This window comes from Aethalodelphis obliquidens, unplaced genomic scaffold (assembly GCF_003676395.1).
Source record: "Aethalodelphis obliquidens isolate GAN/ISIS:26980383/991018 unplaced genomic scaffold, ASM367639v1 scaffold10, whole genome shotgun sequence".
Taxonomy (NCBI): domain Eukaryota; kingdom Metazoa; phylum Chordata; class Mammalia; order Artiodactyla; family Delphinidae; genus Aethalodelphis; species Aethalodelphis obliquidens.
Window position 1 is genome coordinate 9,101,094 of NW_020837954.1, and position 13,184 is coordinate 9,114,277.

The 13,184-nt window shown below is 39.5% G+C and overlaps 1 protein-coding gene across 1 annotated transcript in view; it reads left to right on the forward strand.

Annotated features, from left to right (window-relative positions):
* Positions 1-13,184, forward strand: part of AKAP6 (A-kinase anchoring protein 6) — a 595,413-nt gene that overhangs the window by 302,298 nt on the left and 279,931 nt on the right. The window lies entirely within an intron of this gene.

Consider the following 13,184-nt stretch of genomic DNA (forward strand, 5'->3'; position numbering starts at 1 on the left):
TTATAACCTGAAGTGCTCCAAAATTTCAAGAGAGTTACTAGAAAATTTCCATCTCAGGTAAATAAATCTAAATTGCTAAAAATTTTGATAAATTTTTAGAAAATAAAATCTTAAGTGACTGGAATGAAGAGGTAGTAGTGGGTGGTATAGGCAGATGGGAATGAGCCTCAAAGGAATATGTGTACACGCACAGGCGTGTGTGTGTGTGTGTGTGTGTGTGTGTGTGTGTGTGTGTGTGTGTTTGCAGGAATGGGGGAATAGGAAAGTGGAAGAATAATGGCCTGAGTCTACCATGGTGACTAAGGAAAACACAACCAAAGGGGCTCCTCAGGACATTAACCCTGGGGTGGAAGTGTAGGGGTCTTAGCTCTCTCTTTTTTTTCTTTTTGTAATTCTATATTTATTTTTTTTAATTTTTTAAATTTTTTTAAACATCTTTATTGGGGTATAATTGCTTTACAATGCTGTGTTAGTTTCTGCTTTATAACAAAGTGAATCAGTTATACATATACGTATGTTCCCATATCTCTTCCCTCTTGCGTCTCCCTCCCTCCCACCCTCCCTATCCCACCCCTCCAGGCGGTCACAAAGCACCGAGCTGATCTCCCTGTTTAGCTCTCATTTTGAATGAATCATAGATCTTTCCTCCTCAGCCTGCTGGTATGGATCAGTGCTGTTATTTCAAATCTTATGGGAGGGTCACCTGGAGAACCCAGAGAGATACTTTTCAATGTCCCCAGGACTGGAACTCAGGTTTCCTGATTCCTAGTCTAGTGCTTGTTCTACTACTAGAAGGAAGTAGCAGTCATGTTACAAGGATTTTCAGAGATACACAAAAACTTCTGGGTAATGAAAATTCAGGCTATGTATTATGGGAGGGCTACACAAAATAAAAGAAAAAGAAAACAAAAGAAAATTTTAAAGCTTGATGGTGGTGGATGGTATTCCATCTACCACTTTATTGCAGATGAGGAAACTGAGACTCAGTGATCTACTGGGACAAGGATAACCAGGACACAGCAAGAACAAGAACTAAGACCTTCTAATATTCATCCTGGTGCAGAGTAATCTAGATACATATTATGATTCATTTATTCTTTCTCGTGATCATCTTACAAGCTCCTATTTCATGGTCCGTGAATTAAGGATCACTAACATCAGCATGTATTAAGAATCTATTTGCTTGTGGTACTATACTCTATAAAGCAAAATAGACAAACGCAGTGCTTGCCACACAAGAATTTTCTAAGGCAGACAGACCTCATAGAAATAGACAGAAATGACCTATAGATCACTGAACAAACAAAGCAAATATGTGAAATGCACAACTTTGGCCATGTGAGATGGAAAATGAAGAGATCTTCGCAGTTCATGGCTTAAAGAGAAGATCCATCTTCATCTCTGGTCAGCCTGAAACTAATAAGAATCACCCTATGCTCTGTAGGTATTATACTGGAAAGGAAAAGAAAGAGTGCTTTATCTGGCAAACCCAGCACTCAAGTTCATGTAATGGTGCAGTCTCTTTGGAATATTGTTGATTACTACTTTCATTGATTTTTGTCCTTTTGCATATTCTGTGATGATCTGCAAAGATTAGAAGGGTCTGCTGAGGCAGGAAGTCTCTTAAGGCATGCCTTCTAAAAGCAAAGTCTTTTCCCTCCTTGTAGGAAAACTAATGGTCATGTGGTTATATTTTTATTGAGGCTTTTTTTCCCTTCGAAAAGGACCTTGATTAATGTGGGAACCTACAAAACCCGCAAATGTTTAAACTGTGTCATATGAACAGCCATGAATGTGAGACTAGGGTATAAGTTCCATTCTCTCAAAGACCAGTTAAAGACAAACCAAAGGTGACCCAGCTCTCTTCTGTGGTAACAAAAGCCACGTTGACCAGATCTTTTACGTGCCTATCGTAGTCATTTGCTTCAGGGCCAGTATTAATAGTAGTATTAGCATTAGTATTCTGAAACTGTCATATGTATAATGTGAGATAAAACAAATGAGTAATTATGGGATTCTCTAATTCCATCACCCCCTGTGTTCATGAGAATCAGAATTCTTGGTGTGGAAGAAAGGAGATAGAGATGTCAGATAGAAGATATTAGGTTAAAACCCTGTGGTCATGAATTTGAATTGGAAATATCAGTTATGAACTCATAAAGTGTTTTTTTTTAAATATACATATCTACTAGCTCTGTTAATAAAAAAAAAAAGCGTAGAAACAATCACTAACCTAGAAGTAATGAGCATCCCTACTGTCCAGATGGTAGTCTGAAAAAACTTTTCTCATTAAAGGAAACGAAGGCTTATTAGAAAAATGGCAGATTTCAAGTATGGAAATATACAAGATGAGCAAGGAAGCTATCAAAGTCTACTTAGAATAGCCAACTTGGAGTCAAATTGAAGGGGATACCACTGGCCAAAGATGGACAGTTTGCCCTTCAATAAGGTTGAGAATTGCTATGGATCAAAATCCATCGAACATGTTTAAATCCATGAGTACAACATGATATTAAAAACCGACTGGTTGGTTACCTTCTGAATGTAACAGAGAACCAATTCATTGTCTTGAAAACCAATTAATTATCTTGAAAACTGATGAAAAGGAAAGAATCAAGCATATATCTTGACTTTCCTTTATGAATTATATCACTGTAACCAAATTTTCCATAAAGAGAAGCGTCTTCTATTCCAACTAGTAAATGAAAACAAATTGATAGAATATCATCATTTTACAATCTCCAATACATTAACAGTTTTAGGTACAGAGCATCAACTGTCAAAATAGTCGATAGCATCAACTATCAAAAAAGAGCAAAAACCGGGCTTCCCTGGTGGCGCAGTGGTTGAGAGTCCACCTGCCGATGCAGGGGACACGGGTTTGTGCCCCGGTCCGGGAAGATCCCACATGCCGCGGTGCGGCTGGGCCTGTGAGCCATGGCCACTGAGCCTGCGCGTCCGGAGCCTGTGCTCTGCAACGGGAGAGGCCACAACAGTGAGAGGCCCGCGTACCACCAAAAAAAAAAAAAAAAAAAAAAAGAGCAAAAACCAAAGTTAAATTCCTCTTGATGAAAGAACCCAAACTACTGATGGTTTAGTCAAAGTCATTGTACCTTAAACTAATCAGGCCTTAGGATCCAGCTGCCAGTTTGTAGGAAGAGGACCAGCACACTGACTGTTTTCACATGGCTGCAACCAAGAAATCCAAGTTATGGGAAACTCTGCAAGTCTAATGCCCTAGGACTTTCAACAGGTGAGTTATATGAAAAAAACCAAAAGGAATAGAGATGGACTCTGTAGATTTAAAAAGACTTACAGACATAGCAAGTGAACATATGGGCAACAGTAAATTATAGTGCCAGGCGTGCATACTTGGGTGATAAAACCATAAAGAGATGCAGGAAAGTGATTGCTCTTCAAGTCAGGATAGTGATCACTTTTTTGAGGCTTGGAGGGTCTGTGATGGGGAGGGGGCACATGGGGGCACTTCTGGGGTGGCTGGCAAAGTTCTAATTTTTGACCTGGTTAGTTGTTTGCCTTATCATAATTCACTAAGCTATATATTTTTATGTGTGATATTTTGTATCTGTTTTATTATATTTAAAAAGTGTAAAAAATCAGAAAAAAAAATAAAGCATGTTAGAGAAACCTGCAAACCTGATGCTACCCTAGAGATTATCACAACACTGTAAGCAGTAGATAAATAAGGTTGTGGAAAATTGTGTTCTGGAACACAAAGAATGTAAATTCTCCGGTAGAGACATCTGTGTAATGTCAGTGGCAGACTGCCTTTCAAGTCGCTGGGTTTTGTTCTTAGGGTTGTGTAGCAACAGGCTTGGCTGTAGCTCCTGTTTCTAGACAGATGACCCACCTCTGGCTCAGTGTTTTTCAATTGTGGTTGGTGCTTAGAACATGGGCATAATGACCACTGCATGCTTAAGAAAATGCAGATTTCTTCATCCCATCTCTCTTCAAAAGGAGCAGCCCTGGAATCTGCATGATTAACACACGATTATACTGCACACTTCAGTATAAAAACCGCCACTGACTTCTCTGTCAATTTCTACCTGAAATCAGTTCTATAAAGATGTCCTGGGGAAAGTACAGACCTTCCGAGCAATTTCCAGATGAGCTATTGAGTGTTGAGGCCATAGCTGATTTTCACTAGTGAATGAACTTACATTTTGAACCTTTATCTAGAACACTGAATATGACTGTGACTAAGCATAGCTCAGTTAGAAAAAAATGGGTTTTCCAGTGTGCAATAGCAATTGTCAATTTTCCTCTTGTCTTTTTGCTCAGGACTTTTTCCCTCTCGAATAAGTCAGAGCCTGGGATTAAGAATTTAAAGTGGAATCTTCATTAGTGAACTCGCTGACGCTTTTAAAATAACAATTTTAAACCAAAAAAAATTCAGTAATGGAAAGCAGAACAATCCTGATTTGGATATGGCCAGGTATGGCCAGGCAGAACTTTTAATTGGTTCTTTCTCAATTTAAGGCAAAGGAGGCTTTCAGAGCATGGAAGCAGAAGTGTGCAGGCTTCCAAGTCTGTATTAAGCATCTTCATCCTCCTCTTTCTACAATCTCCTTCACTCTCCCAAATCCATGTGCTTTCTTCATCACCTCTCCTAATCAAAACAGGAGATGATGTCAGTTACTTAATTTGCAGATTGCATACTGATTAGTGTGGATATACTTGGGAGAGGAAGCTAAACTAGTACTTGCTTTTTAAGGATTTTACATTGATTTGTGAAATACAGTATTTTATCCAATTGAATCCAATTCCTCAGGCATCCTTTGGACACTGTCCCCATGTATGGTGGTGTCCTAGCAGTGCAGACGAGTAAGATACATTTCCTGCTTCCAGAAAGGTGCAGTCTAGTGAGGGAGGTAGATGAGTACCAGCTAACGGTAACAGAAAAATCGCTTCTGCATAAATAATCTCATTTCAGTCCTCATACTTGCAGAATTTTAGTAATTAAAAGGATAACCACTCTTTATAATCATAAATTTCTTCAAACTTTGGAGAGAAGTACTATGATGATCATAAAAGTCTCAGCATCCCTCCCACCAGTCTTCATCACAGTCATTCTCAATATGACAATGAAGAAACTAGGACCATTAGAAAGTGAAGAGGAACAGGGCTTCCCTGGTGGTCCAGTGGTAGAGTCCGCCTTCCAATGCAGGGGACGTGGGTTTGATCCCTGGTCAGGGAACTAAGATCCCATGGGGCGACTAAGCCCATGCGCCACAACTACTGAGCCCACACGCCTCAACTAGAGAGACGTACGGCAAACTACAGAGCCCACGCGCTCTGGAGCCTGCGTGCCACAACTAGAGAGAGAAAACCTGCACGCTGCAACTAGAGAGAAGTCCATGTGCTGCAACGAAGAGCCCACGCGCCACAACAAAAAGATCTTGCATGCTGCAATGAAGATCCTGCATACCACAATAAAGATCTGTCGCAACCAAAAATAAAAATAAGTAAATAAAATATTTAAAAAATACGGCTATAATTTAAAAAAAAGAAAAGTGTAGAGGAAGGGAAAAAAGAGAGGGTAGTCTACTTTTGCGGAAATAAAAATACCTTGTCATAGGAACATCTATTAATCTGCCTTTTGGAGAAAGTACAGTTTTGAAAGTCAGCTGAAGGTGACATTCATACTCTGCAATATTTTTTATATGAGGTTGCAAGTTTTAGTTCACATGGTTCACTTGCAAGTTTTTTTAAACAAGTAACGGCTATTCCCTTGATCTGTATTTTAAAATACAAAGTACATGTATTAGGTAAGAATCTCTTTTCAGCTTTTTCTAATGAACACACACATATGGTGAGCATATGGGTAAAAGACACTTTAATCATTCATTTCTACAATTGCTAGTAAACAAAATGAGCAGTCATGATGACATGGCATTTTGCAGTAAGACTAAATTATGTACACAAAATACATCTTATATTTACTTATCTCTTGCTTACTGACTTTAGAACATAAAAACTCTTTATTTTAAATGTAATGGTATCCTCTGGATAAGATGAGGGCTCAAGGTTTTTGAAACTCTGATAGGGAAAAAGATGGAAGTGGGAGTGAGGAGACCTATCCTTTAAAAGTAGACTTTAATTCATGTTTTGTTTTAGAAAAACCATCTCAATGTGTCCTGCAGTTATACAAATGTAACTCAAGAGTGTTTTGAGAGAAACAGTGAAATTATTTGGGGGAAGAGAAAGAAACATTATTTGGGTAGTAGAAGAATGCAGAAATGACTGTTGATTACTGTTTGTCCCTATGCAGAGTCAGGTTATAGGTACTGGAGGGATTTGCTATGTTTTCTCATTTGGGGATTGCATGTAGGGAAGCAAGAAACGAGAGAAGTGGGAGCGGCTGCATTTGTGGGACTTAGTGAAACTGGGGTGCCCAGTGTTGCTTTAGGACCTGGGCGAGAAAGTTGCTGGAAGGGCAGGTTTCCCTCCACATTCTCATGGAGCCCTTGGAGACTGGCAATTTGGGGCACTTTGGCAGAATGTTGATCCACAGATACTTGTAATTTCATGAGTAAACGTTCGAGATGTTTTGAGAATGGTTGGAAATGGGCGTGGTGGCCTAATGATGAGGCAGCAAACAGATCCCCTCCCAGGGACAGTTAGCAGGAGCTGGGGCAGTCATACTTAGAGTTATTAGAGTAAGCAGTCAGAACACTCACAGGAAGGACACCCTCACTTCTATCTCACTCTGGTGAAAACTGGACATACTGGTTAAATACATAACAGGTATCTTAAAAGCCCTATATCTGTCTAGAAGAAATAAGATACAACTGGAAAATACATATACAACAATCTTACCAAAAAAAGACACCTCTCTCACATAAACATACAACTAAATTAAAGGAAAAATACTGACCCAACCAGCTGGAGTTCATTTGTAAACAGTCTCAGGTCCTCGGTGTTTGTATCAGCTACTAGGTAACCAGAGAAGAGTCCTGTTTCAGTGACAGGCAGCAGCAGCTGCAATTTTGAGACCGCAAGGGGTCATGAAGGTTGAGTGAAGTGGGCAGTTGGCAACATAGTGTATTCAGTGCATTTTGTGCTGTGAGTAATACTGAATGCCACAGGGGCTACTGTGCTCTATGTGAATTAAACAAGAAAATAACATCACTTTCCCACATTAATGCAGTAATACCTATGGACAAAATTTTCATGCAACTTTTGAATATACATTGTTTCCACTGTCATTTGCTTTAATTCACTTTGAGATGGGCTCCAGATGAGCCTCATTTTCTTTGATACTTGCCAGAAACTAATGTGGAAGCTACAGAATCAGAGATGATGATAGTAGTGCCATGACCTTAAGGGCTGTGCTATTTGTCATTTCCAAGAATATGAAGGGAACGTGTGACCCCAAATTAATTTTTACATGCATTTTACTAAGAGACTATAAACTGGCTTCCTTTTGTTTCATTAGTTTTAAAATTATCATACAGCAAAATTGTGGGGGGTTTTGGTGTACTGTTCTACGAGTTTTCACCCATGTGTAGATTTCTATTACCTTCTCCGTAATCAGAATTCAGAACAGTTCCATCAGCCCAAAAAATGCCCTCATGCTATCAGTCAATAGTCATGCCCTCCCCACCCCCAATCCCTGGCAACCACTGATATATTCTTCATTACTATAGCTTTGTCTTTTGAGAATGTTGTATAAATGGACTTATACAGTGTATACCCTTTTGAGACTAGCTTCTTTCAATTAGCATACTGCTTTTGAAGTTTATCCAAATTGTTGCCTGTATCAATAGTTCTTCTTTTCCCTGACTGCTGTGTGTTGTATAGATGTACTGTAGTTTGTTTATCCATTTCTCCACTGAAGGACATTTAGGTTTTGGTTTTTATGAATAGAGCGTCTTTTCATTTTTGTGTGTACCTGAGGCATCATTTCTCTAGGATAAACACCCAGGAGTGGGATTGCTGGGTCGGATTGTAAGTGTATGTCTAACTTCATAAGAAACTGCTCAACTGTTTTCAAGTATGACTGTACCATTTTGCATTCTCATCATTAGTGTAGGAGACTTCCAACTGCTCTGGAACTCCTCAGCACTTGGTATTGTCAGCAATTTTTTATTCTAATCGGTCTAATAAGTATAAATTGGTATCTCACTATGGTTTTAATTTACATTTCCCTAATGGCTAACGAGGCTGAAGATTGTTTCATGTGCTTATTTACCATCATTATGTCCACTTAGGTAAAGTGTTCAAGTCTTTTGCCTATTTTAGAATTGGGTTGGTTGTTTCCTTACTGTTGAGTTTTGAGAATTCTCTGTATGTTCTGGATAGAAATCCTTTGTTGGGTAAGTAATTTGCAAATATTTTTCTCAGTCTGTAGTTTATCTTTTCCTTTTCTTAAAAATATCTTTCATGAGCAAAAGTTTTAAATTTTGATGAAGTCAAAATTTGCTCTTTTATGGACAGTGTGTAATATGCTGTGCCTAAGAAATTGGTGCTAAACCCCAGGTTCACAGTTATGGAGACAACACTGACACCTGCTACTTCCTGGAATGTTCTTCTCTATCTCATCCTCCTGGTTGTCTTCTTCAAGACCCAAACTTTACTTCCTTTGAAAAGCGCTTGTGCCCCCTTCCTCTTTGCCCCTGTGGACACAATCATTTCCTCCTCATCTGTGTACCCTTTGTGAACACTTATTTTCCTGACTATAATTTCTCATTATATGCGGAACTCCCACCAGGCAGGGAACTCCAGGGGACCAAACCCTGGCATTTATTCACCTTTGTTTCCCCAGCACATGGGTTAGTACATAGTAGGTACTCAATACATTCACTGAAAAAACAGAAGTAATTAATTCCTAAAGACATTATCCTTCTATCCTTAATTGTGCTGGGGACAATTTGAGTAGCTATAAAAAATGTTATTGCTTTAAGGACATTTAAAGACTATCTTCAGTTTAAAATTAAAGTTTGTTATTCTTTGAGACATCTTTTGATTTAGTCATTTAAATGAGCTTGCTGGAGAACATCTTTTCTCAGAGGAAAGGATATAAGAGAATGAATGAAATTCATGTTAGAATTATGGGAGATTTTAAGTAGCTAAAGCAGTTGATACCAATTGATGATATTGAAAAATAACTTAGCAATTTTATCTACTGAAATTAAGTTTTTGTTCATTATTAGTCTGTTAAAGTAAGATCCATATCATCAAAATTCTTGACTGCCCAATTTAATGGTAGCCACTAATTATACAAAGAGGTCCTGAGGAACCAGTCCTCTACTTGGGGATAACATTCACATGCTGAAATAAATCCTCTGGGAATGAAGCTACCGTCTGATGATAGAAAATCTTCATTAATTATGTGAAACAGCCTCCTGTTGCCACATATTCATAGGAAGTTAGATTTTTAGCTTTCCTTTGTCTATAACAGAACAAGATAATGGGACCAACTTAGGTGAGCTTCTGAAGGTTAACAGTTTGTCTTGGTATCCTTGGCCCCTCTCTCTGGATCTGCCCTTCCTCCACCTCTACATTCTCAGAGTCCTCCAGCTCTCTGTTTGTGGACTTGGTTTACAAGGAGTGCGAGCTGCCTTTAAGGGCGATAGACTGAACCTAGAGTCTTAAGAGTGTGAGGAGTCTGGGCTGGTGGATCTGTCCATGGTTGCATCATTCCAGATGATGCATACTTGGGAATCAGGAGAGGAGTCTAGAAGTCAAAGAAGAAGGGTCTAACACAGACAACACTGGGGAGAGGGGCTGGAACTGATGGAAATAGTGACCAGAATTAGGCGTGAACAGGAGAAATGGGATAATTTCAGGCTACGACTATGAAATCAGAGCCTGGAATAAATTGCTTTATAGAAGATGGACCAGTGGACCTAACCATTTTTCTCATGGTTGCTGGAAAGGACTCCTTGGCTGTCACTCATAGAATCTTTAGCATCCTCATCCCTTTCTTGACCTTACCTCTTCTGTAGACATTCAATTTTCTGCCTACTAACACCCTCTATCAAAATAGAAAAGAATCTGAAATCAAACATTAACACTTTTTGGGCAATTACACTTCACTATGAATTTTAGTCACTGTATCAGCATAACTAGTCATTGCCATGTTAAGCGTTTTAAACCTCCAACTATGAATGAAAGATTTTATTTCCTGTTAATACTCTTGGTAAATAGATGGGGAGAAATATTTTTGCTTATAGGTTCTTCAGATATATATTATGTATCTCCAGTCCCAAAGGGATTGTTTCTTTTCATATTCCTAAAAAACTGTGAATTTCTTCTAAAGTTACCACTTTGTTTCCACCAAGTAACACTGCAGTGCTCGAAAGTTTGTTATACACTGAGCAGTTCAGCCATGTGAGTTGAGTCCAGTTTCCAGTTGCTATCTGCTCAAGTTAAACATCTGGTAGAAGCTGAAAAGCCTTACATGCATCAGTTGGGCTCCAATCCAGCTCCACACCCAAGCTTCTACTTCATCTTATTAATCTAGTGCCCACAGGGCCTCCAACAAGTCAGATCTCTCAGTGCCTTTTAATTCCAAACAATCTCTGCTGGGAGGAAGCCATTCAGCAAATCAGTTTTTAAAGTTTCTGATACCTGGTTATCTGACTGAATGTTCGTAATCTTCAACTTGTTTCATATAACATCCAACAAACTGGCAGTAGTTAAGGACCAAAGCACCAGAAGCTTAAGACTGAATATTTTTTTAAATATTTGTTTGACATTTATATAGAGGGACAAGGAAAAGCAGGTCTTCTGTTATTAAAACCTAGATGTAGATTCAGAATTAGCTACCTTTCTCTAAACAAACATCTCATCAAGTGTTCAAAGCATAGTCCCCGTTTAGAGGGAGAGGGAGTATATACACTCACACACGCGAATATACAACCTACACATTTATCTGTAGTTCTTGTTCTATAATTTGTGCGTGCATGTAATTTTGTCAAGCCAGACAACCAATGGCAAAGTAGAGGGCATAAAAGTAATTAAATAAATTAATAGACTCCAGAAAATTGCACCATGCTATGCATTATTTAGTTTCAGAATTTCAGCAGATCCTTCGTGTGCATATTGCCAAAATACTCAACAGAGTGAGGTCAGCACTTGTGGGGAGGGTGTTTCTTTCTCCTCAGGGCCCATCTGCTTCTGTGGGAACAGGGCTAATTCACATTTCACAGTTACTAAGGAGCAGGGTATGAAAACCTGAGTTAACTGGCACCATTGATGCTTTAGTGCCCCTTACACATAGTTTCCCCTGGATGGTTGCCTGACATCTTGACCCATGAACTGGCTCTGACTAGATTCCTGCATCCATTATGAAGGAGCCAAATGTGTGTAAATAGAGTGGATGACATGTGCTTTGGCATGAAGTTTTCATGGTACCAAGGCTATACATATAACCTTCTGTATTGGGAGATGAGCGTAGGATGGTGTAGAAATGCCTATTTAGCTCTTCTGAGCAGGTGGCAGAAGGGTTACTCAAACCTTTTTCTCTCTCAGGTATGTCATTTTTCTGCATCTCTAGATTGCAGTGGGGCCTAAGAGACAGAGACTCACAAATTCTGAGTCATGGAATCAAGAGTGCGAGGAAGTTGAGCACACTGCCGAGAGAGTGGTTGAAGTGTAACCACTGTGGAAGCTGTGCTAGGAGACGGGGTATATGAGGAAAGCGGCTGGAGGGGATGGTGGCCTGGAGGGGGTTGAAAAGCACCTGTAGTGGGGGAATGTGAGTAAAAAGGTCTGTCAAAGAGAGGTTGGGGTCACAAGGGACTTTCTGATGTTGTTCCCCAGGTGAAGTGACGACCAGGTCCAGAGTCATCCGGTAGAATGGCGTGAAGGTCTTAGGAGTAGTGAAGTAAAGGAAATCCGAGGCTAGAGTGTTGGCTGGCTCCTCAGTGTGAATGCTGAAATTACCTAAGACAATGGTGTGCTCAGGATGGAGAGGAAAACCGTGAACCAGATGCATTCTTCAGTGCAGCGGAGTGAGAGAGAAGAATGTAGGTAGCAGTAGTAAGGGAGGATGACAGGAAGGTTTGGCAGACAGTAGGCACCTACGAAGAAAGAAGGCAAAAGAGTAATGATCAGAAAGTGATAAAAAAGCACTGAGGTCTGCCCTTCCCCCATCAGCTCCCCTCCTTCCTCCACCCTTCCCAATCTCTCAGCTGAGCCTGGGAGAATGAGCTGCTTCCCCTGGGAGAGCAGTGGAGGAAGCAGAAGCCTTGGGCAAGGTCAGGTTTGGGTAGGAACAAGAGGTAGAGGTAGCATTTGTGAAGAGGTTAAGGCATGTTTTTACACTGGATTGGGGATATTAGCCAGGAGAGTCCTGAGAATTTGGAAGAGGTCAGCAGTGGGAGGAAGGGCATTTTCCAAGGCAACACAGTACTACATAGAAATGAGCATCCTAATAGGACAAAGCATGCAGGGCATTTGCTTTGGGGTGGTGGTTGAGGTATCAGGAATAAAATGCGTGGGGTAAATGGAGTAGATGTCCAAACAAGCATCAGCTAAGACCCCAGGCTACATGGAATATCTGATGATAGTTAGAGGCCTGCTCTTTTCTGCTGAAGGTAAGCAGAGACTAGCTGATCTGGCCGTGATTGGTTCTTATGTACTGGTTAATAGGGTCTTATAATTTTTGCCCCAAGTTTCTATTGGACCGCATAAGCCCATGGGCCATATTTTTTTCTAAGAAATTTACCTAATCAGAACTCCAAAGTCTATTTAGTTTAAACTTTTAATCTGTTTCAAGTTATTATCACCAATTTATTACCAGTTAGGTCTTGGATTTCAAGAACTAATGTTGGAACATGTATTGGAATTTTACAATAATTTTTGTTCAGAATTCAGCACAACTTTCTATCATTATTCAGTAGTTTTTTTGGCTTACTATTGCACATTGTCAAATACAGGTTACATTTTAGTTTTCTTTGAAAAGAAGTAATTGAATTGTATGAAATCAGAAGGTTATATTTCCAGCATAGAATGACTGTTTTGATATTCAATATGGGGCTCAGAACTCAAAGGCTGTCTTAAAATTTTAGCTTTAACAAAAATCATAAATAAAAGCTGCACTTAAAAGAAATCACTGATACATAACTAAAAGTGAGTAACTGAGCACTTTTTGCTGACATGTGCATCATTTTGATGCTTAATGGACTCCAGTTGCTCAAGTAGGTATTACCAGT